This window comes from Thunnus maccoyii, chromosome 2 (assembly GCF_910596095.1).
Source record: "Thunnus maccoyii chromosome 2, fThuMac1.1, whole genome shotgun sequence".
Classification (NCBI taxonomy): domain Eukaryota; kingdom Metazoa; phylum Chordata; class Actinopteri; order Scombriformes; family Scombridae; genus Thunnus; species Thunnus maccoyii.
Genome location: NC_056534.1, coordinates 26189317 through 26216292, shown reverse-complemented (window position 1 = coordinate 26216292; position 26976 = coordinate 26189317). Strand labels below are relative to the sequence as shown.

General features: G+C 40.4%; 1 long non-coding RNA gene across 3 annotated transcripts in view; it reads left to right on the top strand.

The window, feature by feature from the left end:
• The window catches only part of LOC121908679, a 39800-nt gene extending 21852 nt beyond the window's left edge, over nt 1-17948 (top strand). The window contains exons 4-6 of one of the 3 annotated variants that reach the window (XR_006099290.1): nt 1455-1549; nt 2166-2288; nt 17877-17948. This is a non-coding gene — a long non-coding RNA (uncharacterized LOC121908679). Of the gene's footprint in view, nt 1-1454; nt 1550-2165; nt 4963-17876 lie in introns of those variants that run through there. The other 2 variants (XR_006099289.1, XR_006099288.1) reach the window with 2 other exon arrangements.
• Nucleotides 17949-26976: the final 9028 nt, after the last annotated feature.

The following is a 26976-nucleotide window of genomic DNA, read 5'->3' as shown; positions in this document are numbered from 1 at the left end:
TAGGGCGAAATTAGATTTGGGGCCAGGCGTGGTGTGTGCCTGTGGGCTAGTATGTAGTATCGACCTCTGCTTGCTTGTTAGGAAGGAATGTGTGTACAGGGGCATGAAGGTTGATCACAGTGCAAATGGCAGAGATCAAAACCAGGGCAGTGTTGTGTGATTTAAGACCAAGTGAGATACCAAACACTGAACTAGAAGGCCGGGTGATCAGGTGGTCAGGTGGTTAGCAAGGATGAATTGTGCTCTGAAAGTCACATGTTGAAACCCAACAGCCAGTGTTTCCATCACCTGCCATGTGATGCAAACCTGCATACTTATCTGTTGGATAAAATCTGTTACATGCCAAAAATGTAAAGATATATTGCTAAACAGAGAGGGGTTATTTATGACAGTAGAATTCAAATTAAAATTAGATTCAGGGCTGTCAGCCTAGTGAGTCTTATTTTCTGCTCTATAAAAGACAGTTTGTTTTTAACCCGAGCCAGTCTTAGATGTCAAGTTTATATACACTGAGTGCATTATATAAATTAAATGATTTACTAAATAAAGAACAAGTGATATAAATAGAGAGAAAAATAACTAATAAGATAATGAATTTCAATCTTCAAACTGCTGTAATCCCATGTTGCATCATGAATCAAACACTAAAAATTACTGCTATCATAACTCAGTGTTAAGAGTATTTATTTCTGGAATTTCTGGAATCTATAATGTAATCTGGTCTAGTCTATAATGAGACCTTTTGTTTTAAAGCATCAGTTTACCAAAATTACAAGGAAAAACATATTTTCTTACCTACCTCTAGTGGTATCTGGTCATGCAGATGGTTCTGGTTTAATTTGGTTTTAATAAACAGTTTTAATTTGAACTCCTTTCTACAGAAGAAATATTCTTTAGGAAAACTGTTTACAGCATGTTCTGTGGATTATCCAAAGTAACACAAGCACTGTTTCTGAAAAGAAATGTTGCTGTTCAAGTTTTAAATTTGCAGTTTTTCTCACCTTGTCTGTTTGTAGTTCACAAGCTCACCTGCTCATTGAAAACCAATATTTTAAAACTTTTCTCTTATTCCCTGAATCTCCTCACTGAACCTCTTTGTGTCTCTCTCTCTCTTCTCTCTGTGCCATGCTTTATTCTGTACCATAAACTCCATAATCATTTCAGTACATTACTCCAACAACACATGTTCGCTATCATGTAGTCAAGGCTGAAAATGAAGTTGGATGTTTGTTTGTGTTTGTGTTTGTGTTTGTGTGTGTGTGTGTGTGTATGTATTTTCCTGTCAGATGCTATAGTATCGGAACAAGGTGATTTTAGTGCTGTGGGCACGCAGACGTGATGCTGTGCTTTGTGTGATGTGTGTTTAGATTCATGCATGCACATGTGTGTGATGACCAAAAGTGAGGAGAGTGTGTGTGTGTGTGTGTGTGTGTGTGTGGTGTTTGTTGCCATAGCAGACATCCCGCAGGGAGCGGATAGCGGTGGAGATGGAGGGAGGACGTTTTTAAGCACTTCAAAGTGGCCTCATTCCACACAGCTGAGCTCAGAGGTGTGTGCTTGCGTGTGTCTGTCAGCATATGTCTGTGTGTAAATGTATATGTGTAAATGTAAATGTGTTTGCATTTGTTGTGCATAGATATGTGAGTCTAGACATCTCTGTATCTGTGTGTGTTTGTTTTGTATTTTATGCATGTGTTAGTGTGTGAGAGAGAGAGACCGTGAGAAACAGTGTGTGTGTGTGTAAGGTAATGATGGACTGCTGTACATGGCTTTGTTTATGCCCTCTTCCAATCTGGGCTCCTCCTGGGAATTAACTACAGAGAGCACTGCAGTGCTTTGGGCCTCTGTTTGAGGTGTGTGTGTGTGTGTGGTGTGTGTGTGTGTGTGTGGTGTGTGTGTGTGTGTGTGTGTGTGTGTGTGTGTGGTGTGTGTGTGTGTGTGTGTGTGTGTGTGTGTGTGTGTGTGTGTGTGTGTGTGTGTGTAGGTAACTGTTTGATGTGTGTATAAAAAAAAGTAATGTCTCACACAGAGTGGAAGAGTGAGGGAAAGTGAGGAAAGTGAAAAGATAGAGAGTGTCACAATGACTGATGTGTTCCTGGTTTCAGCCTCGGTCACAGAGAAAGTGAAATCCACTTTCTATTGCTTTGTCTCCTCTTTCCCCGCAGGAGAAAATGGAAATAGCCAACATTGAACCGACGCAGTCAATACCACTCTCCAGAAAAGGGCTGAGAGGGACGCTCTCTGCCACAGAGCAAGACTGATGGAGGGAGGAGTGGGCGATAGCCGGAGTATGTCAGGTTTCATCTGCCCTGTGTGACACACAGCTCTCTGACAGCTCTGCTACACTTGATCTAGTCTGAAAACTATCTCTCTCATGCTCGCACATGCTCTTTCTCTCCTCATATTTTCCTCTCTTTCTATCATGTACACACTCTTTCTTTTCCTTTCTTTCCACTTCTCACTCTATCTTTATCAGTCTCTTACCCCCTCTGGGCTGCCATTTTGCAGCATATGGCTCCCCCACTCAAGTGTTCACACATGCACCGCCATATGTGTTTGCTCATGCACCCTCACATGCACTTTCTCTTCTCCTGTTTATTCGCTCTTCTTCCTTCTCTGTGTGTCTTTATTAAAATAGCACCTAGCCAACTCATTCACATTTAGATGAGGTAATTATGAAAAAGCAACAAGATGGAGAGGAGGGGATGTGATTGGAAGGATGATTTTAATTTATCTAGGAGAAAACAAGCAAGTAAAATAAGTGAAGAACACACTCTCTCTAACTACCATCACGATGTCACTGAGTTAGGCTTTCGGTTAACAAGGCTAGACTGGGGAATCATCTCTGTCTTTTGTTGTTTCCACTGACCTCTAGATTGGCTGAACTGGCTGTCAGTCAGGGATTCATAAGCTGTCAGTCACTGTGAAATCTCACATCTCCACATGTAATTTGATTTGATTTGTCGACGTCTTTCACTTTCTCTGCCCATTTTTGTTAGACAAGTCGAACATTCAGTTACAGGCCTTGCAGTTTGGTCATTCAAGCTCCAGGTGTTCCAGCAGACTGGTTTGATGAAACACTGGTTGTACTGAGCAAGTATGAATGCATGTAACCATGTGTGTGAAGCAGAGCATTGTGCTGAAACATGCTTTGTTAAAGTAACATGTGTCTCGCATTGAGGTGTTGCCTGGCATGTTCGCTCACCAAGGTGCTGATGTACACATTTCCAAAATCTGAAACACATGTAAAACATATCACACTGACAGTTGATGTTGTCCCTGCACATGACCCATACAGCCTACAAGTTTTATGGTATAGACAAAGGTTGTGGTCTTTTTCTCAATGGGATAGGCTTATGAAAGTTACAATCCAGAACAAAAGGGATTAACACGGTGAGAGATCCAGAGAGATGGAAATACAAAATGAAGTCATTTATTAACTGCAGTAGAACTCACAGTATCTCAGCTGCATGGTAAATAACAACTAAATCAACAGAGGATTGTAGATGTGGTGGGAGGAGGAGCACCAATGATGTAAGTTTCCCTGTTGCTCCTGAATGTGACTTAATTTATTAATTTCCTGCATGATTCTGGTCATTTACATATGGAAAACATAGAGCATATACTTAAAAAAATTTTGTATGTGACATTTATAAACCAGAACAACCAAAATGTCTTCTGCTCATCTAAAATCCAAACCACCAAGAGGAGGCCAAAGCCTTGCATTTTCCTGGGTCAACTACTGAACAAGTGGTTGAGGCTAATGTAGATAACACACTCAATGCCGAACTTTTGCAAACTATGATGGTCTCCCTGAAAGCAGACATCTTTGTGAAAATTGAGTCTTTCTCTTCCAGTCTCGAGATTTCCTCTGTCTGAAAAGAACTACAAGAATTTGATAGAACCATTGCAAGAAAAGGTCGAACAACACGGGCAAACTAAGCTAGAACTTGAGCTAGCAGCTACAGATCGTAGCAACAGTTAGTTAGTTTCATTTGCAATGTGATTGTATGTCGGGCCGGGGAACACGCTCCTCTCCTCTACCGGTATAAGAGGATTTACATCTTTGCTGACTACACATCCACTGTCGCTAAAAAGCAGGCTGCTTTTTGCAATGTTCGGCGTCAGCTCTACTCATGTCCGTGCATCAAGTCTGGGCTGCTGTACACGGCAGTACTCAGAATCACCCTGTTGAGCAGAGACACGCACTGGTTTGAAGATCCTGCCACTGCAAGTGACTTCATCAACAAAAGCTTCAAGAAAGCAGTCACTCCAAGTCATGTGTGAAGAGACATAGGTGAGTTAGCAGAGCTGGCTGACCTAGCCTATACTCGTTTGTTACCTTGACTTGGACTACATTTCCCACTAAGTCATTGTTGCTTTCTGTACGAATGGATGACTTCCCTAATATGGAAATTTATTGGTATCCTGTTACTGCGGCTCTGTTAATTTCATACATGTTTACAATTGTTTGATACTGTCACAATTATCTGTTAGGTAGCTCTAGTTGTCTGTGATGGTGATGGCTACAGTGGAGTGTTTAGCACGTTTAATGGACATGTCTCATTTGGGGAGACACTTCTGTCAAGGTGGGAGGGGGTAACACAGTTTGTTTACCACAAAGAGTTGTTTTATTTTGTGTTTTTTGTTTGTATTTTGTGTGTCTGCTTGGTCTATCAATATTGAATACGTTCATTAGATACTCTTATTCACTGGTATGTCTATCATGCTTCATTCCTTGCCTCTTAAGATGTTTCTATGGCTTCACCTAAATTAACACAGTAAGATGGAAGTGTGCAAATATTTTGTAGCTGTAATTGTAGAGGCCTTAATAATCCTGTCAAGCTCAGCAGAGTCTACTGCCCCATCTCCAACACTATGGTGTCCAGATAATTTATGTACAAGAAACTCATCTTAGAGTTTCTGATCAGACCAGATTAAAAAGTAGTTACATTGACCATACTTACCATTCTTCGTTTTATTTTATTTTATTTTATTTTATTTTATTTTATTTTATTTTATTTTATTTTACCAGGCAAGACATTGAGAACAGTTTCTTATTTACAATGACGGCCTGGCAAGTGCCAGAAGACACTTGAAAAGGGAAGGAGGGTAAGGGACAAAAAAAAACAACAACAAAACAAAACAAAACAGAGAAGAATGACTAATTTATCAAACAGAAGTAAACAATTACAAATAAAACATTTAAAACATTTACAAGTATTAATCAAACAGAAGTAAAACATTTACAAGTATCATTGAAAATGGGGGTTTTTGTAACAAATTTCAATCATTAGCAGCAGCAGACTGGAATGACAACAGACCAAAGGATTTCAGGGTAAATCTAGAGGAGTAGCTATTATATTGCATAAAGAGGTGCTTGTTAACATATATGGCCCAAATTGGGATGATGAAGATGGCTTTTTTAAAACTTTGTTTTCCAGTCTACCAGATATATCCTCACATTTCCTTGTATTATTATTTTAGGTGGGGGGGGTCTACCGTTGGTTGGATCCTAAACTGGACCACTCCTATACCTGAAAATGTCTTCAAGGTCTGCTAAGGTGATCCAGTTCTTTAAAGAACAATTTGCCATATCTGACCCCTGGTGATTTTTCAATCCCTCTGGAAAGGAATATTCATTTCTTTCAAATGTCCATCACACTTTTACTTGTATAGATTACTTTCTTGTTGATAATAGAATTCTCCCATCTATAAAGTCAATTTCACATAATTTAATAGTTATATCTGACCATGCCCCAGTTACTATGAATATACATTTTAAAGTCTCTGATAATAACCGTGCTCAATGGCATTTCAATAACCGTTTACTTTCAAATGAGGACTTAGTGGAATTTATTTCTAAGCAAATAGATTTTTTTCTTAGCGTAAATAAGACTCCTGATGTGTCCACATTAGTAGTGTGGGAGACCCTGAAGGCATATATCAGAGGTGAAATAATTTCTTATAGTGGTTATGAGAGGAAAATCAAGAGGGAAAAACATATTGAATTAACAAAATGCATTGCACAGCTGGACACAATTTATGCCACCTCTCCTTCTCCAGATCTATATAAGGAGTGCCTCTCATTACAGGCCGAGTTTGAGGTTTTAGTTACAGATCATACAACGAATGCTACTGAATTCCAGATATACTTATTACAAGCATGGGGACAAGGCCAGCAGATTGCTAGCCTATCAACTGCGACAGACATCATCATCTCACCAAATTCAAACATATTCGGGCTTAACAATTGATCCTAAGAAAATTAATGATGAGTTTTAAGATTTTTTGCTGCTGTTCGCCATTGCTATTGAGCCCCTTGCCATTGTGCTTCACTCTAACCACAGTATCACTGGGATAACCAGGAATGGCACAGAATAGAGGGTCTTTCTTTGTGCGGATGACCTTCTTCTGTACATTTCAAACTTATCTGTATCCATCCCTGCCGCACTTAACACGCTGAAATTATTCAGTTTTATATCAGGATATAAACTTTATCTAGGTAAAAGTGAACTATTTCCCCATAAACACAATGGCACCTAAATACCATTTACCTAAGTTTTAGGTAGTTTTACATATCTTGGAATTCAAGATACAAGCAAATTCAAAAATTACACCTTGTACCTTGTTGAGCGCATAGACTTTGAACACTGGTAACTACTCCCAATAATTTAGCTGGAGAATCAACCCTGTAAAAATACTTTCCCAAAGTTCTCCTATCTATTTCAGTGTATACCTACTTTTCTCCCTCAAGCATTTTTTTGGAAAATTGATAGCCTAATTTTGGAGTTTATTTGGAACAAATAACCCCCAAGACTACGTAAGGACTTTTTACAGAGACCAAAGCCTCTCAGAGGAATGGCCTTACCAAACTTTAGGTTTTATTACTGGGCTAATAACCTTAGAATTTTACAGTATTGGCTCAGATCTGATACATTCCACCCCCCTCCTGCTTGGTTGGCTATAGAGTCTTTTTAAACCTGTGTCGCTGAGAGCTCTTGTACACTCCCCCATCAACTGCCCTTTCTCTCTCTATGTTAAAAATATAACTGTTAAAACCTCCTTAAGGATTTGGAGCCAGTTAAAATGTCACTTTTTACAAACTTTTTCTACCTTTGCTCCACTAGTTGCAAATCATGCTTTTCCTCCCTCTATATCGGATGGCGCATTTTCCATATGGTCCAACCATGTCATTAAACAATTCAAGGACTTATATGTTGATAATATATTTACATCCTTTCAGCAGAAGAGAATTTTCAGCACCTTAGAATTGTTCTGTCTTCCTAAACATAATTTTTTTAGATACCTGCAAATTTGTGGTTTTGTTCACAAAAAATATGCCCGGTTCCCTAACCTGCCTGATGACACACCTCTAGATGCTTTTCTCACTCACGTTCCTGTGATGAAAGGTGTGATTTCAAATATTTACCATCAAATCCAAACCTTATCTTCAACCTCTCTGAATTCTGTGAAGGCTCTGTGGGAAGAGGATTTGGGAGAGGGGATCTCTGCAGAACTTTGGGGGGATATTCTTAAATGTGTGCATACCTCATCTGTCTGTGCCAGACATGGGTTGATTCAATGTAAAGTTGTTCACCACACTCATTGGACCAAAGTTAGGGTTTTCAAAATTTATGACAATATTGACCCCTCTTGTGAAAAATGTCATCAAACACCTGCAAACCATGTGCATATGTCTTGGTCATGTACATGTCTGCATAGCTACTTGACTGCAGCTTTCAATACTTTGACAGAGGTAACTGGGACACTTATCGGGCCTAATGCCATTACTGCTCTGTTCAGCATCCCTCAGTTGCCTTTGCACAGGCTTCAAGTGGATCTGATAATAATAATCTGACAATAATTGACAAAATAATAATCTGACAATAATTCAAAGCTTGAAAAAATCCGATATGCGTTGAAAGGCGCTTCCAACAAATATAAAAAGAAGTGGGTGGCATTTCTTTGCCTATGCAGAAAAAAATACCTTCCCAGTTATAGAATAATAATCCCATTTTATCTGATTTACTCATTATTTTTATCTATTTATTTTTATTCTGATCTAAAGGGTGAGGTTATTATGTTTACTGTAATATGTAAAATATGACTAAGCTGACTTGTGTGGTGTTTTCCTTGTAGTTGCTATGTATTGTATGTTGTTGTTTTTCTACTGCACTACTACATGTCACTCACAAGCTCTTTAACATTATTGTCAATTTGTGTATAAAAAAAAAACAATAAACAAAGTTCATTAAAAAAAGAATTGCAGATGTTCTTTATTTCTTACCAAGAATAAACAGTATTTAATGGCATGTGATTATGTTAATGTAAATCATGGATCTACCTCCACCCTCAAATACTGGAGTACTGAAAAAATATCCCTGTTTACAAGAGAGAGTGATTAATTCAGGTGCAGGGAAAGATAAATCTAAACACTGAATTGAATCATGTGGACTAAATCAAGTTATTAATTCATCTTGTTTTCCATTGTATCCTTTTGTTTTTATGACGTATATACAATATATATATATATATGCTTTTGCAATATATTATTGGCTAGATGTAAGCAATACTCAGTACCTGTGTATCCTAGGAAACACAGATATTATATATATTAACATTCTTACTGTCAGTGCCTCATTTTTGTAAGATCAAAACATACTGTTTGTTGAAACATTAGTTTCTGCACCTTATTAAAAACCTTCAATCATAATTAAATGCTCCAACTCTCACCCCACCAGATCTCATCTTATTGTTCTGTCTGTTGAGGCACCGCTTGTAGCTCCATGTTGGCTGATGTGCGGAGGTTCCCCTTTCAAGGGATGGTATTGTGATTTAGTATCCAAAACACTAAATCACAGTGTAATGTCTCACAACTTTTTATTGTTGTCTCTTAACTTTTCCTCACAAATTCTGTAAAATCTGAGCACTGCATATTTTTAAATTTGTTGTTGAAGTCATGTGTTTTCATATACAGTTCCATTCATCTCAGTTTTCTGATTCAGAAACCAGGAAGTAGATTGCAAAAAACATGCCTGTAGAAATTCAAAAACAATACATAAAGCTATGTTGTTATGTTTATTTTTCATTAGCATGAAACTGCATGCAGTCTAGTGCAGAGGAAATGTCACCTGTTTCTCTCCCACACATACAGTACATACATAATCATTAGTTCTCTCTCTCTCTCTCTCTCTCTCTCTCTCTAATCAGTGGAAGCTCTGCCTCGTTCTTTCCTTCTGTAATTACATCCCACGTACCGCATCAAGCAGCAGATTGAATCCTCATCGCAGCGCTAAACGAGTTTCAAGAGGAGAGACTGAGAGAGAGACAGAGAGGGATCTCACCCTCTATAATGAATTCTGTCTGTCTCTCATCCCTGTCGTCTCTGTGTCACAGTGTGTGTGACAGAATGGGGTTCATATATGACGGCTTGATCAAACAAACACACACAGTGACATGTACACTTACGCCCTCGACACCAAATGTACACAGACATTGTGTTTGATTACAGCATTGCTGCTTATGCATTTTTATTTCCTTTGACAAAAATACAGTTTTAAATGTTATGCTGTGTCCTGAATGAATGTGAACATCGCTTTGATTAGCAGCAATTGTTGGAGGAGCATTTGTGGCTCATGAAATGTGCTGACTAACGAGATGTTAATAAGCACTACAGAGGCACTGGCACTGTCAATGGAAGAGAATAGTCCCCATTCATAATCAATAGCACTGTGGTCTCGCTGCCATGTCTATGTATTGATCTGACTGTGCTGCTAAATTAACACGTGTGTCTCTTTGTTTTGTTTTTTTTTCTCCTATGGCTCTGTTCTTCAGTGTTCTACTGCTTGTTCTCCCTCTGTGTGCATTCATGTGTGCGTCTGGGTGTGTGATTGTGGGTATGGATATGGCTACCAGGGGTGTGTGTGGGTGTGTGTTTATTTGCATTTACATGCAAACTTGTGCACACACATGTAGTTGTCTTTCTCAGTGTTTGTGCCAAGAGATAACATATTTCTGCGCGTGTGTTTCTTTGTAGTTTGTTACAGTTCGTCTGTGGGTTAACCACAAAGATCAATGCAACCTTTTCCTCGTGTTCTGTGTGTGTGTGTGTGTGTGTGTATGTGTGTGTGTGTGTGTGTGTGTGTGTGTTTGTGTGTGTGTGTGTGTGTGTGTGTGTGTGTGTGTGTGTGTGTGTGTGTGTGTGTGTGTGTGTGAGGTGGGGGTCTCAGGCGCTCCTGTGGTGAGATTGCATTGACCGCTGTGTTATTGCTCTTTAATTATCAATTACGGCAGCCCCCCATCATCCCGGGCAGAGTGGGGGGGTGGAGGCGTATGCGGAGGTGATAATGAATACAGAGCTGCCATTAGGACAGTAACCGGGCTCTCCGTCTGGGGCTGGGGAGCCAGCGAGGAGGAGGAGGTGGAGGAGGAGGGAAGCTGGCTGGTGTGCTAATGAAACAGACTGCAGCTCAAGACAAAAGAAAAGCCACCATCCCTCCCTCTCCTTTTCTCTCTCCCATCCCATCTTGATCCCCTCATCATCTTTTTTATCTCTCTCATGTATTTTCTTGCTCACTTTGCATCCCACGCCTCTAGACGTGCACGGCCGCCATGACCACCTCTATAGACATAATGTACACACAAACATTCAAACACACCCACAAGGGATTGTGGTCTCACAGACAAACAGTGTCTGTATTTACCAGGCGGGTCATCTTTGAAGCTGTGAGCTAATCCATTTGAAAGTGTGCCCGTTCTTTCACAGCATGTCATTACTCCGAATATTTCACATCCTTTTTTTGTTGTGCGTTTCCTTTTTATGGCCATATTTTCACTACATGTGTTCATATAATTGGACCAAAACGGAAAAAATATTTAAATGCACACTTGAAATCTTCAAATCTGAGACAGACAAACACTTAGTTGTGAATAAAATCCATGAATCATTGTCTAATGTGTCAACAGGCGTTATATTTATATATTATGCCCTCACCTGTTGGTTTATTCCAGGTGCAATAGATAGGTGGGCGTCCTGTTGATTTCTGGGGGAATTAAAAGCAGATTTAATGAGACTGGAGCTTATAGCCCTTTTTAATGTCTGATGTACAGTATAATAAGAGTGACAGTGCTAATGTAACCTGAAAGAACAGTGGCTGAAAATAAATACCTTTATCTACATTTATACATGTTACAAATAAAGTGTTTAGGTTATCCCACATGAAAAAAATGACTTTAATGCACAGCCTCTCAAGGCATGGTGTCAATAAATCACTGTGCCTGCCTGCTGTGCCTATAAAGAGATGCCACATGACATTATGTCAGCAGCGCTCACATGTAAATAGCCTGTTTTATTTGGCTGACATGTAAATGCCATCCTAGCAGCAGAGTAAAGCACAACGGGACAAACAGTGAGGGGTTTCTCTTTGTCCTTTCACTGCATGACAGATGAGAGCTGCTCCTAAAATGCAGCAGGCAATCACATCCTATTTTTCCCTTTTAGGAGATGAGAAACATTAAATGTCTCCTGGAGGGGAAATGTGAAAAATAAACAGGAATAACCGTGGCCTATGCACCAGCATACCAGTAAATTACTGAATTAGAAAAAGGCTATAACAGCCATGGGGCAATATGATGGCAAATTTTCATGTGGTATTATCAGTGTGACACCATCCAAGAAGTAATTAGCAGACATGAAGAAGCTCTGCTAAATGTTTGTCTTCACTAACTAAATTGAAATGTTCTATAGGAAACGTGGCTAAGAGGCAGCCGCACTCTACTTTGTCACATGTGCTGTCAACCTGACCAGACACCATGCCGAGCTGTGACAAGCTGCTCCAGCTGTTGTAAATCTGCTCTGGTGCACTGATACAGATGTAGATATAGAGGTAAACCCTGACCTCCAGTCTGTAAGCCTCAGCAGGCTAAACCTCTGCCTATAGAAAGAAAAGTGAGTTAGTTAGTGCTTATGTATGACATTTGTGTATCCAAGTCCCAAGGACTTGGATATACAAACGTCATATTTTATTTCAATAGCCTGTATTCACAGTTACAGTCACAAAGGGCTTCACAGCTCCTACATTAAGTAGCTCCAAATGACAAAGACATTCCCCTACCTCAGACTGAGAATAAATGAGCTCTGTGGGTAAACTGGGTTAAGGTGGTTTTACCCTTCAGTATGTATTCACTGAATTAATTCCCAGTATCTTTGTCAGTTTGATATTCATTGTGATAGTTCATGTTACCACAACCACACACTTGATTTGGTGGACAAAACACTGGGTTCCCGTCCATGACTTTACATCTATTCAGCTTTTTCAACTAGATATCTCTGGAAGGGTTCATAGAGGTCAGTTTGATTTTTAGATTTAAGTCCACTCGAGCCTACCGAAGAAGAAGGAATGATTATTAAATGACTTTATCCATATGGCCTTTGCTGACAACATATTTAAAGAGGACATTTGCATGTCTCACCCTATTTGCCAGTTCCAAACTACTTTTTATGTAGCTGTAATGCAAATACACGTTATAAATAGAAAAAGAAAAGAAAGAAATTTGCATTGAATGGCTCCTATGAAATGATTTTGTCAGCAGTAGATGGTTTGGAAAAACTGGCATCAAATGTCCTGCACACTTGTCTGAAAATCTTTAGAGGCAGGTGTTTTCTTAAATGTTTCAGACAGTGTGCAGACACTTTTCTTTTTTCAGAGGATTTCCATTTTCATTAAAGGATTTGGAAAATTACATTTTTTTTTCTGAAAATGTCTGAAAGGTTGCTCATATTTTACATATATTTCAGTATTTTAAGGAACTTCTATTCTAGACGCCTTTAACATGACATTTTTAACTTAAAAAATTAAGTGTAGCATACAAAGAAGTAAACTGTGTGTTAAAGTGATGGCCTTGAGATATTATACTAATTTAAAAATTAGACATTTTAAGTAAGTTAAAATGAAATTATTTGCAGCATCTTTTGGCAGACTTTGGTCTCTCACAGGACACACAATTATAAAAGTTAGAACATGATAAATTTCCTGCTGAGTCACCAAGACGTGGCACCATGTCAGTTACACTTTATACTTAGAGAGTCTGTCTGTGCAGAATTATCTCACTAACTTTATCACAAAGCAGTATTTAGCCTTTTCAGTATCAGAATTGCAGTAAATGTGGGGAAGATTGTCTTGTAGGGAAATATCAGGTGTGTTCTGGCACATGTTAAACAGGACTAGGACTGCACTTTGAGATTAAAATGGATAAATTACATTTTGTTGCAGAGAGCTGTAAGAGGATTTTCAGATTTCAAATGACAAAAAAAATATTATAGGAAAAATGGGACATTAATACAGCCCCTCGTGCCATTATTGGCTTCCTAATTTAGCTTGCAAAAATAGAAACTCTTCAGGCTATAAAAGTCCACTGGGCTTTCAGTCAATGTGTTCTCTGAGAGCAGTAGGAGAGGATGCAGCCATGTTAAAGGTCACATGTTCTTATATAAATGGAAACCTTTATGTCTATTTGAATCTCAGCAGGACATTTCAATGCATTTTTTTATTGAACAGTTTCAGAATTTGGAAGAATGTGTTGGGTTGTTTTGGCAATAAAAAAAAACAAACACAGGTGCGTTTTCCTGTCTGTGGGGAGCACCTGAAATCTGCAGTGGGAGTTAATTTCTTTCCATTGGCCCTTCCCTTCCCTCCTCTGAGACGCCCCAGCCCCAAAAAACAAAAACATACTGTAACCACGAGGACTCCAGTGGGAGTTGAGATTGCAGGGTAAGGAGGGGCAGGCGGTAGTCTGACCACACAGAGGATGTTGGAGCTCATGTCACAGCACCACCTAGATCCCCCACCAAGGCCCAGACAGACAGATAGGCCGGCCAGGGGGAGAGGGGAGGGGACAGCGGTGTGTACAGAAAGCCGAGTCTGCCGGCGTCCTGCCAGCCACAGCCAGCTGTGCAGAGAAGAGGAGGCCCACCCTCCCTGTCCCCATCTGTCTGTATCTCTGTGTCTCCATCTCTGCTCTGCTGTCTGTATCCCCGTCTCTCTTCTATGCTGATTGATTAGCTGTTTACATCTACTTCCCCAATCACCCCCCCTCCCGCATCATTACATCGTCTTCTTCTTTTCCCTCCAGCCTACCTCCCTCTTTCTATCTATCCACCCCTCCTCTCCTTCCTCTCCTCCTCCTCCTCCCTCCCTCTCACACAGGCAGACAAAAACACCACCACCCCGCAACCATCACCACCCCCCACCCCCCTCCTTATCCGAGAAAAATAGACTGGATGCTCATGCTTGCCAAAGTGCCTGCGGAAAGCCTGGCCGGGGCTTTCACAGGGCTCTATAAGCAGTAATAGGCAAGCAGAGGAGGGAAAAAACACAGCCCAATTTGGTCCATGTGTCTTGTTTCAGGAAATTGCATTTTAAAGGGCAGCAGGTCTTTTTGCACTCAAGCGAAGGGTGAGAAACCTTCACCTACACTGTTTGGGAATATCCTATATGTCTGTGTACATACATACATCCTAGTTTTTTTTAAGCATATTAAAGACCCAACTTAAGACATCTGAAAAGATAAGAATCTCCAGACATTTCTCATACCAAGGGGATGTTACAGACACACACTGTTTAGTATCTGCTCATCTCCCCCCTAAAGCCATGCTGTAACACAGATTTATGTTATTTCACAGAGCCTTTTTGTTTTTGCCACTGCTACTTTTGTCTCATTTTTTGCAATTACACTGTCCTGTACTGTTCTTGTTTTCATACACTGAGGCCCGTAAGGCAAGGAGACAGAAAAGGAGAAGAAAAAGATGAGGAAAAACTGATTAACTCGCAGCTAATTGTAACGGAAACAGCATCTCTCTCACACCATTGTTTCGCCCCTGCGCCCGTTTGGATAGCGCATAAAGACATAATTCCCCTAATGTGAGGTATTTGTAACGCTGCCTTTGTTGGCAACGGGTCGGCTGGCATATAACACCACTCCAAGGGGAGGGTGCCAGCCTCACCATCCTCGCCAGCCTCACGCTATCCATCACCAGCATCGATGCCAGGCGGGCTTCAGCACACATGATCCTGCACCCAGGCACAGTCCTGGACTTCTGAGACGGCATCAGGGATGTATGTGTGTGTGTATGTGTTTGTGTGTGTGTGTGTGTGTGTTCTGAGATGGCATCAGGGATGTGTGTGTGTGTGTGTATGTGTGTGTGTGTGAGTGAGTGTGTGTGCATATGTGTGTGTGGAGCTCTGTAGCCCTGTTTGTTAGTCATCTCATTGTCACTGTAAACAGCGCTCTTTTTGTCCTCCCACAAGCCACAGTGGTGTGTGTTTTTACAGGCCAGGAAGTGCTCATTACTGTTGCAACTTAAACCTTCACACAGTCCCTGATTCAAGATCACGTTAGACTATTACATTTTAGTGTGCTCACGTGTTTCTGGGTGAGTCACAACCAATAATTCAAGACTGTTTTGCTCCAGTTTTTCTAAACAAACCTTTATCACTGAATTACATTTACAGGTTGTGTTTAGCTTTCATATGCATCATGTATCAAAAGCTAAACCAATTAATTTCATAGTGTAGAAAACCTTAATCACACTTATAAAGTACAACAAAAGAGTGTATTGTGTCCTATCACACTGTGAATAAGGCTTAGACCTTTAATTTTAACTGCCTCCATCCTCTGAATGGCTCATTTAAACCAGCACTGAGCTCACTGGCATTGTTCACATTTTTTGGCACCGTCCGCCATGCCACTTGGTCCACAGAGTTCAGGAAGAGATGGGGTTAAATCTGAAACACTTTTGTCATTCAACCGTTAAGCAGCCAAACAATTCAGAGGCTTTTGGCTCTTTGTTTCTGCTAGCTCGGTTTTCATCTTCTGAACGCAGCCGAGAAATAAATAAGAATTAGAGAGAGATACAGCTGTCAAGACAAGTGAAGAGACAGAGACTCACAAAAACACACAATGATAAAGTAACAATTGCGTCACGATGAACGTGTCGCTGACGAGGGAGCATGTGCATGCGCCCGTCCGTGTATACGTTGCCATTATTTACTGTGTCAACATCAGCTTTACTTTCCCCTCCCCTCATGCCCAGCGCTGTCTCTGCCATAAATGCCAGCAGTCAGGAATTCGTCTAATTCATAGCCCCAGTATTTCCCATCCCCCTGTCAAAACAGAGCCATATCCAGCCTCATGCACCTCCTTGTTTACTCTGCTGCTTTATTCTTCCTCCTTGACATACACATGCAGCTCTGACCACCACAATACAAATCTGTAGGAACACATTGTACAAAATGGTAACACCACCTTTTTAATACTGAGCTTAAACTCATTTAGCACAATGTTTTGTCACAGCCTGTCCTAAAGATTCTCTATTTCTAAACAGTAACAGCAGGGTTTCAAACTAGCCTGTTTAACCATCTTCTATACTTTTCATGAAAAACCAAGGCCTTTATTTATATGGTCAAGAGCCAAGAGATATATTTCAGTTGGATTTCAGTGGTAGAAAGGTTCACATGGTGGTTTGTAGGCGGAGGTTTACAATTCTGTAACCCGTGAAATTCATTCATCAATCTAAAAAGTAGGAATGAGAATTTAACATTTTGCAGACAAAAGTTGGATAGAGCAACATGGAAAAAACTAAATTCTTTTGAAAGCCACAGGAAAAGATATTTGATTTTATTCGACCGAAGTAAGACAAACGATCAGCTTTTGTAGCCAGTGATGTCTCATCTCAGCTTTCAGTTCTGCCTCTTCCCCAAAGGAAATTAACCGACGGATTCCTCCTGACAGACAGCTGTTCCTCCCACAGTGGGTCTTCTTCATAACCTGCACCTCCCCACGACACACACACATACACACACACACTATTCCGAGTTACACTCTCCCAGGAGAATAAATCTGCAATCAACTGGGCCTATAAATAGCCGTGGCACACTTCACTGCTGCTGAGGCCCCCCTGCCCTTCCCAAAGAGCTGCTAACACACACACACACACTCACAAGCTCTCCACCCTTAATCCAAAGCAGGGCACCCAGCCTTTCTTTGCTACTCTGTTTCCTCTTGCTGATGTTATGCACTAATATTTCTGCGAGCAAACACATTAACAGAGGCTAATTAAAGTAATTTGTCCTTCACATATCTGCACATTAGTTCTAATAGCTTTCAGGCAATTAATAGCCTGAACCACCAGCCATATTAGCCATTCCATCTGAATCACTGTGCTTAAACCCTCGGAGAGAGCCGCTAACTCTACGCTAGGCTAACGCTAGTTATTGGTAGCCGGGGCTTATCACCTCATTAGTCAGCAGGCTTAATGAGATGTGTTATTTAAGTAGGCTAGATACTGTATCAGTCAGGGGGACCTGTTCCTCTGGAGCCAATGCACAACAGAGAGAGGGAGAGATTTTTATCATCATTAATCTTAAACGTGCACAAACATACTGATGGTTTCACAGTAAAAACGACAGAAATAGATTTTATAATGAACACTTTGAATAACTGTAAAACACAGTCATGTTCATATTAAAGCAACAAAAAGCTCCACAGAGAGACAACGCTGAAACAATAAAAGTCTTGTTGTTGGAACAGAAATATAGAAACATTATGAGAATGCAAAAGCCAGACATTTGACTGGTAATTATAGAATATTTTGTTTCACATTTCAATGGATTTTATTGAATGGAGGTCATAAATTGTAAACACTTTTCCAGCCGTTCCTTCCAAGCTCCTCTCCACACTCCTGAAAGTCATAAATCTGGGATTGGTTTTGAGAAATGGTCCGAAAGGGAACTCCTGGGATGTGTGACATAGCTTTCACACATCGGTCCAGTCCATCCCCATTTGTCCACTTTAAATCCCTGCTGTGTTTTCCTTAGGGCCATGCAGGAATGCAGGAGAGGGATTTCCACCAATAAGGTAAATTTCTGGGCTTTTATTGAGAAGTTGAACCCTAATAACTTCAGTAATTGTTTGCGTCTCCCATGTTTGACTTCCCCTTTTTTGGAATACTGAAGTCCTAACCTCAATTTGTGTCTTTCATGTTTACCATTACTTTTAGTCACAGAGCTAAGGATTCATTTTTTTAATCAAATACATACCTGGCAATTTTTATATTTTCAAATAAAATAACTCATTTGTAGTTTTCCATGTGGTACAAAATGAGTGAGAACATTTGTTAATTCCTGGATAGGAAATACTGTCACAACTTAAGAAACAAGTTAAAAATCATCTTAATGTGCAGTGGGCAGAATATTTTTTTTATCCAGATGGTTAAAAAAAGTCTTCAAGGGTTCTGTAAATACCTTCAGAACAGCTTTATGTTTTGTTAAATGATCTCCTGGATTTCTCAAAGAATGAAGAGTTGTGTGACTCAAATGTAGTGGTAATATATAACAGACTGATTCACTGTTTGGCTGTGTTTACTCCAGAGTAATGGTGATCAAACACAAATGAAAGTACTCATAAAGAACCAGTGGTTACAGCAGACATTAAAATGGCCATTAAAAATAAAATAAATGTTTATTTTCTAAAATTGGTCAAAGTCCATAGAGTGAGGTTTGGACGCCACACCTTTAACTGTAACTAAAACAAGTGGAAAAAATCAAAATAATAAAAAATTGCACTACTCATTGCCATTATTGGAAGTGAGAGAAAAACAAACCAATCAGGGAAACAGCTTAAAAATGTCAGTGACTTATTGATACAGAAGTTAAAATGAGGCCTAACATACAGAGATGATTGTTTTTGTCTGCAGGTGCTTTGTGTGTGCAGGTAGACGTGTGTGACATCCTGTGTTGGTGTGTGTGTATGTGTGTGTGTCTGTGGTTACTGCAGTGTTACCAGACCCCTGACCTTTCCATGTCCTGATAGAGTCCCCAAGGAGAGAGGAATGGAGGGAGAGGCTGAGGCTGAGGCTGAGGAGGGGGGAAGTGAAGGGGGAGGCCTTTGTTTTTCTGCTAGAGGCCTTAATGTCACTGCAGCCTGAGCTTTGATGAAGCAAACAAGCTGTTTTTCTGACCCCAGCTTGAAAACATACAACCATGACAGTACCCGAGAGAAAAAACTGAATTATTATGCAGCTTAATGTGCTGCATCTGGTTCATTTTTCACATTAATGCTACAACACATCATTGTTGAGTCTCACAGCTCTTTCTTTTGTTCTTTTCTGCAATAATTTTCGTGGAATCAAACAGTAAACAATGCCTGTTTTTCTGTCATTTTGGCAGAGATGTACACATCCTTCATGAGAGAAAAAAAGCATCATGTGCACCTACACAGTGAAAGCAGTCCAGTGTGTTGATGGCAGATTTAATTGTCTGGGGCAAAGGCGAGCGTAAACTGCATGCCTCACAGACAATAAGTGCTAGTGTTACCAGGCTGCACAATGTGTTAATGGAGAAGCAGGGAGGGGGGGGGTGGTTTGAGGTGGAGAGGGGAGGGGAGGTTGAGGAGGGTTTTTCTGGTGCTTCCGACCCGTGAATCACCTCCTCCCCTCCTCTGCCCCCTCGCTCCCCCATCACACGCCCACCATTTGCTCATCCATCACCATCACCTCTCGCTCTCCTCTCCTCTCCGTCTTCCATCACTCCACCCAGCCAATTTAGTTCTCACTCATTTTTCTCTCCTCCACACAGTGCCGCTTTTTTGTCCTCCATCCTAACGTCTCTTTCACTCCTTTTTGTCAGCCGCTCTTCTCTCCACCAGTGTCTGATCGCAAAATTCGAGCAGTCTGTTGTTGGAGAGGGCGTTGAATGACAGCTCTGAGTGTGTGTTTGTGGCTTTATTTTTGTCTTTTCTGTTTTGTGCGTGCATGTATTCTGTTGCTGGTGTGTTTTAAAGGCATGTAAAAACTGAGCATATGTGTATTCATATTGTTACAGTTCAACTGTGGGTTGACTGCAAAGATCAGTGCAACTTTTTTCTTGTGTTCTGTTTGTGTTTGTGTATCTGTATTCTCAGTTTGTAATTAAAACCAATGATGACCAAAGGAACAAAAAACTACATCCAGGCTTCACCATCTGTCTCCTGCTAAACCTGATACTCTTGAACCACCTCTGTCTCTTTCTCCGTCTCTACCTCTCTCTCTCTACACACACACACACACACACACACACACACACACACACACTCTCCCAAACGTACCACTAATGCTGCCATTTGCCCATTTTCCAGGAGTTTCTCCGTGAGCCGTAGCATCCAGATTCAGAATTACTGTAAAGAGCATTAGTTATGACCGTAGTGTACAATACCCTGGCCTCAGCCTATCATGTTCACGCCATTCTTACAACAAACACACACGCAAACATTATACCCACCAACCCACACACTGGCTACCCATCCATACACACACACATACACACACATCTTACCCCCCACCCAGCCCCCCTTGGTCCCCAGGCTCTCTTTGCCACTCATTAACCCTGTCACGTTTACGGTATGAATTAAATGATTCCAGTGATGCATCCCCACGCACCGAGGGGGCCACATCCAGACCTGCCCCCCCCCCCCCCCCTCCCAAGGCTGGAGGAACGGCCCGAGGCGCCGCTCTGCACCCTCATTATTACCAGCGTGGTGGTCGCTAGCTGCCACACTGTTGTTTTAGGATGTACACGTCCGAGTGTGTGTAGTGTGTGGTGTGTATCTAGTGTGCAGCTGTCATGGTCTGGATGGTTGATGTTCTAATGTCTGAATGGAGGCAGTGGCATCAGAGAGGTTTGTTTGTGCTCAGAGTTGCAAAAAGTGAGTGTGTTAAGTGATTGAGAGTCAAGTGTATTTGTCTCAGGTTTCATTCAAAAATCTGACTCATTAGAAGAGGTGTGAAATAATAAAACTGATCCAAATGGTGAGTTTTAGTAGTACTCCAAAGCATTTTCATAAAAATGAATGTATGCAGTATGGAATATGCTTTTATATTTGCAGTTTCAAACACAGAGAGGTGTGAAGAAAACAACAAGCAGGCGCAATCTGTTAAAGGTGACCACATCATACCAGCAAGGGAAACTGCTGATCAGCCTTTTCTTTATCAGCATCACATGACTGGAACACACCTGTATAAACCTGTATGGTACTGCTGCTGGAAAGTTCAAACTTTGCATATTAGAGGAACGGCGCCAACATGATGTTTAATATATTTGTCATTAGAGCAGGAAGACACAGGGCACAGGGTTTCACATTAACAAAAGGTGGGTTTCTACACAAAAAATTAAGGCAACTCAACTGTGAATATTAACTAAATTGGGTCCTAAAATAGGTCAACAGAGCTGAACTCAAACTACAGCAACAGAACTGTGTAACTTAACCAACCTGAGCAGACACAAATCTGACAACGCATGAGGGGAACATATATGCTGACTACCCAAAACAAATAAATAGACGAGGTTTGGACAAAAGTATAATAACTAGGAATAACTACACATAACACTAAACTTTGCTGACAACTCAACATAGTCAATTAACAACAAGCTACCATTAACTAGAAAGAAATTATCTAAGAAATGTACAAATAAAAAAGACCACTCTTTCCTCAATCCCCACTGAGTGTGGCAAGCATGTGGTTCAGTTAACGCTTTCATCTTAAGATTATGTCACAAACTTAAATACTAAATCAAATTGTGCCAGGTGTTTAATTATGAAAATTGTCTGTAATTGAATGTAAACCTAAATGAGAGAAAAGGTCAAATTAAAATGGAAGTGAGAGTGAGTGGAAAACATGCCAAATATTTTAGACTCTTAAGTGTGGCTGTGGGTGCAGTTTTCACATATGATGGTTCATATTTGTTTCTTTCTGTGCCTGCTTCCTATTTGTTGTTTGTAATGCACTTTTAGTATTTGTTTCTAAGCCCATATTTCTGTAATCCTTTGTAATGTTTAGTCCCAGCTGTTGTTCATTCATGACTGTTATCTGCTCTTGTGTCTGTTCAATGGCTTTTATCTGGTTTCTTTTCTTACACTGTATTTTATTGTGCAGTGTAACTGCTTTGAAGTTGTTTATATGGAAGCCCATTTTTGACTTATACATCTGACATGGAAAGTCACTATTTTGACTTTATATCTCATAATTTTAATTTACAATTCCATGTATTTTTAGCTTTTTATCATTCCTAACTTTTCATCCATTTTTTTTCATTTAATTTTTTTTTGCGGATTGTCTTGTCTGTTTTGTTTTTTTCTTCAATCTTCCTTTAATCAACCAGCCTAGGAACTGAAAATGAGCCTTTAGCTAAACCTGACACACTGATGTTAATTAATGTACACTGCCCCTGATAAATAAAGTAAAGTAGATCACTGAATACACTAATGATATGAAGAGTAAAATCTAAACAAAATCCACTTCACTGCAAAGATATCAAAAATTAGATCAGATTACCACTTTAAATGTATTATGTTAACTAAGTCCTCACTTAAACATTACATTTCCTGTGTAATGTAAACCTGTTTTTTTCTTACAGTGTAAGTGAACTCATACAGCACATTCCTCTTTAGGGCCGTAGATCCAACTGTGTTTGTGCTCAGTTTAAATGAGTCAAAGTCAGACTGCAAGTACACACACAAATATCTGTAAAAAATATGTAAATAACCTTATCATCTTTCTTTTTGTTGGCCTTTTTACAACAGAGCCACAATTGACCTAAATAAAAACACCGTTCACCCTCATTTTCATCTCGTATATTTGTAAGTGTAGTCAAATATGACCCTCCGCCTGCTTAGTAAAGCAGCACCATGACACATGTTCAGGTAATGGCGCTAATACGCTCATAAATCGAAATCAGCCCGGCAGTGTCAAATAAAAGAGAGAGGCTGTGTGTCTGTGTGTGTGTGTGTGTGTGTGAGTTAAGTCTCAGGCTGCCAACAGTCCAACAAGGCTTATCAGCTGAATCATCCTGTCCTGCTGCTGTCTGTTTATGGCTTTAAGCTAACACATACACCTACTTGATTTCTCTCTGATAAGACACCGGTGCGTGTGTGTGTGCTCATGAAGGACGTGTCAACTACACCCATTGAGACAGCTCAGTGCTGTTAACCTGTGTGTCCTCCTCATTACGGCCTGTATCCGTGTTGCTATGGACGATATGAGAGGAGGGAGATAAAGCAGTAGGAGGGATTTGCATGTTAAAGCCCCCTTCTCTCTCCCTCTCCTTCTTTTTCATACTGAAAGAAGAGTGGCTCCCCGTGCACACACACACACACACATACACACCATATCCCACTCTTTACAGGGCTTGAATGCATAATCGCACTCTTTTGGAGCAAAGCAGACCTGAAGTCCAAGTACATGAAGCACCGGTTTGAAACAAATGGCTGAAAGCCTGCAGGGCGAGGTGGAAGTAGAGAGTGAGAGCAGAGGGGAGACACTTGAGAAGGGGAATTTCTGGAGTAGGATGAGAACCATCGATATCCTTTCAGTAATTGCGAAAAAAAACCCCATCATTTTCAGAATTATGGCCACACATTCTCAAAATTGTATCATTGTTTTCACTTAGGCCTCTGTTAAAACCTTCAAGCTTGCTTTACTTAGAGAAAATTTAACCCTCAAGTAAAGGAAAAACTATGCAAATTATCTGAGTTTTTTGTGCTGTGGTCAAAATTGTGATCACCTCCTGCAACAGCTTTTTGTATGATTTATTTTGCAGTCAAGAGATCTCAGCATGTCTGTGATATATGGGTGTTTGTGATACATTGGTTTATGATTACCCCAACATTTTCGATGTCTGTGGTCAAACCAATTGCTTCTCAGAGGAGTGTTGGCTGATTGTCTGGTGTTAATGGTTGAAGTGAACCCTCCTGTTATTTTCAAATTTACTATCATCTTTTATCCTTGGGGTCAATTTGACTCTGGCAATTTAAACCTCCAGAAAATTATTATAATTAAAATTGTTAAAGTTGTTCTTTGTTGACTACTTAAATAGCCATTTAAATAAAACATAACCCCACCATACATCCAGAATACCCATTATGTGACTATATGCTATTCACCATAAAATCTTACTGATTGATCTAAAATTGGAAAGAAAGTTCTTTTTGGTGTTGTAATGGCTTTATATTATTTCTATGTACAGATTTTTGTTATTTACAACATTTGGAAAGAAAAACAATTTCTGTTCATCAAGGATAGTAACATGCACTATGTTCAGGTTAATTTGACCCCAGGAAAAAAAACACAATTTCAAACATTCAGAGGGATTTTATTTGTAAAACAGAGCATCATTATCATTAGAACATCAGTCAGGAACATATTACAGTTCTTTATTCACAAAAAAACACCTATAAAAAGTAAATTTGAGCATTGTGTCATTCTTTGCTACTGTAAATGCTATGTATGTAAATATGTATGTGTGAGATAGTAAAAAGTTAAAAAAAAAAAAAAAGCATAGACAGAATATGAACATCATATTAGTTTTCCTACAGGCCACCAGAGGGTACAGTCCAGGCTTTTGTCTGCACTACTGTGCACATGATGTGCAGAAAGTGTGTGTGTGCTCCTTGCAGACATATTTCTTGCTTTCACACAGGTGTTGCTGGTCTGGGAGTCATTTCTGTTGGGACAGACCTGGCACCTGCCACATTTGCTTGTTTGAACCACTGGAAGAGTTGTGGTTTGTGTCTTTTTTTGGATGTCCTTCACAACAATCGCAGCAGCTGTTGATGCTCTTGGAAGGCACCGTCCTCTCTTGATATGAGGTTTCACCTGTGTGTAATCCACCTGCTCTAGGAAAATCTTCCTGCAACTCAGTTTTCCGCTGTTCCAGTCCTTGTTTATTGCGCTCTATATTACAAAGGCATTGTAGGTGCTCACATCAATGATGTTGAAGAAAATGACAACAGGCCAATGAGCAGCCATGAAGCTATATGTGGCTTTGACCTTGTCCAGGTTATCAACCCCTCCCTTTGTCTTGTTGTAGTCCAAGACCATTTGTGGTTTTCTGTCTTCTCTGGTGTTCATCAGCAGGACATTTTTCCCTTTCTTGGGGCAATAGGAGATGACAGTGGCTCTGTCAGAAGGAAAACATTGAAGATGTTACCTCTCTGTTCTTCATTGCAAGAAGCTCAGAGGGAAGCTCCGGCTTGTTTTTTCTCACTGTCCCTATCATGGTAACCTTCCTTTTCACCAATTCTTCACCCAGGGTGTACAATGTGAAAAAAATATCACATGTAATGTTATGACCATTCAGTCCCTCAGTCATGTCTAGTACCACCCTCATGACTTTTTTCAGGTGCTTACCCAGGGGATTTACCAGTGTACACCTGCATATTCCAGGCAAAGCTGGGCTGTACATCACCTGCTGCCCATATTTTGATACCATATTTGGCCGGTTTGCTTGGTACATATTGTCTGAAGGGCCAGCACCCACAAAATGCAACCATTCATCCACAGTCACATGGGGGCCTGGATTGTAAAGAAAGGGTAATTGCTGAACCCACTTGTCCCATACATCCCATATTGCTGCGAGTTTGTCACGCTCTCGTCAGCTCTGCCTTGTTTCTCTCTGATCAAATTGTATGAAACAGGAGAAAACATGGACTGTCTGGTGGCTGGAAAAAATGCCCTAATCATAAGGTATCTCATATCACTGTTACACTGATGATATTCAGCTGTATGTTTCTTTTAAAGCCTGATCTCTTTTGCACACTTGGCTGACTGCCATAAGGGACTGGATGGCTAACAACTTTTTACAGTAAACACACATGAGACTGAGGTCCTTATCATTGCTTTAGATAGCATAGCTGCAAGGACCTACTTAAACACCTTCACATATTCCCAGCATCTGATGATGTAAGGAGCAGGGGTTGCTCAATGTATTGGGCCTTTTTCTTCAGCTGTACAGTCTAATGTTGGAAGTCTCAGTGTTTGATCAGGCTATGTACTTCGATCATCATATCAGATCATTAACCCATACATGTTTCTTCCATTTAAGAAAACTCTGGTCTGTTGTATCACAACCTGAGCTAGAGATGATTGCTCGCGCTTTTATATCATCCTGGCTAGACTACTGCAATTCCCTTTCCGCCTGCCTCAGCAAGTCAGACAGACTACAAATAATCCAAAATGGGCATAGAGGTGGTGCTTAAACAAGCTGAATGAAGCCTGGTTGCTGAAGCCACCTGGTGGCTAGTGACCTGTCACTCAAAGCAGCCACATCCTTAATTATGCATAACTTTACAGCTTAATAAAATTTAAACGAGTGAGTTACAAAAAAAATCACTTCCCACACAGTTGTCATGAAAGGGGAAATTAGCTGTAGAGACCGAAACCATTTTTTGTACCAGGATGTAAACATGTCTATTTCTGTTGTAAAATTGGGCATTTCAACATGGGGTCTGTGGGGATTGACTCACTTTTGGAGCCAGCCTCAAGTGGCCATTAGAGGAACTGCAGTTTTTGGCACTTCCACGTTGGCTTCATTTTTCAGCACCAGAGGTTGCTGCTTGGTTTTATAACAGCCTGGGGTCAAATTTACCCCAAAGAACATCAATGTGTGCAAAATGTATACAGGACACTGAAAATATATCATCATGTTAATTTTATGTTCACCCAGCTTTCTCATGTTTGTAGTGCAGGTTTTTTTCATGCCTTAATGAAAACATGAGGCCAGATAGTCAGATAGTTTCAGGGTAGTGTCCATGGTGGAAAACACTGAAGGAACAATGTGTAAGATTTAGTGGCATCTGGCAGTGAGGTTGCAGATTGCAACCAACTGAACACCCCTCCCCTCAACCTCCCTCCCGGGCATGTAGGAGAACCTACTTGCAAGAGCCAGTGTTTGGTTTGTCTGTTCTGGGCTACTATAGAAACATGGTGGTGACACATGGCAAGTTCCGTGGAAGAGGGCTCTTGTAGGAGGGATGTAGATATAAAGGGCTCATTCTAAGGCGTTTTCATGTGATTATACACTAATTAAAACATATAATTATGAATATTATATTCCATTTCTGCCAAGTCCTTTCTGCTAGATGCCACTCAATTCTACTCACTGCACC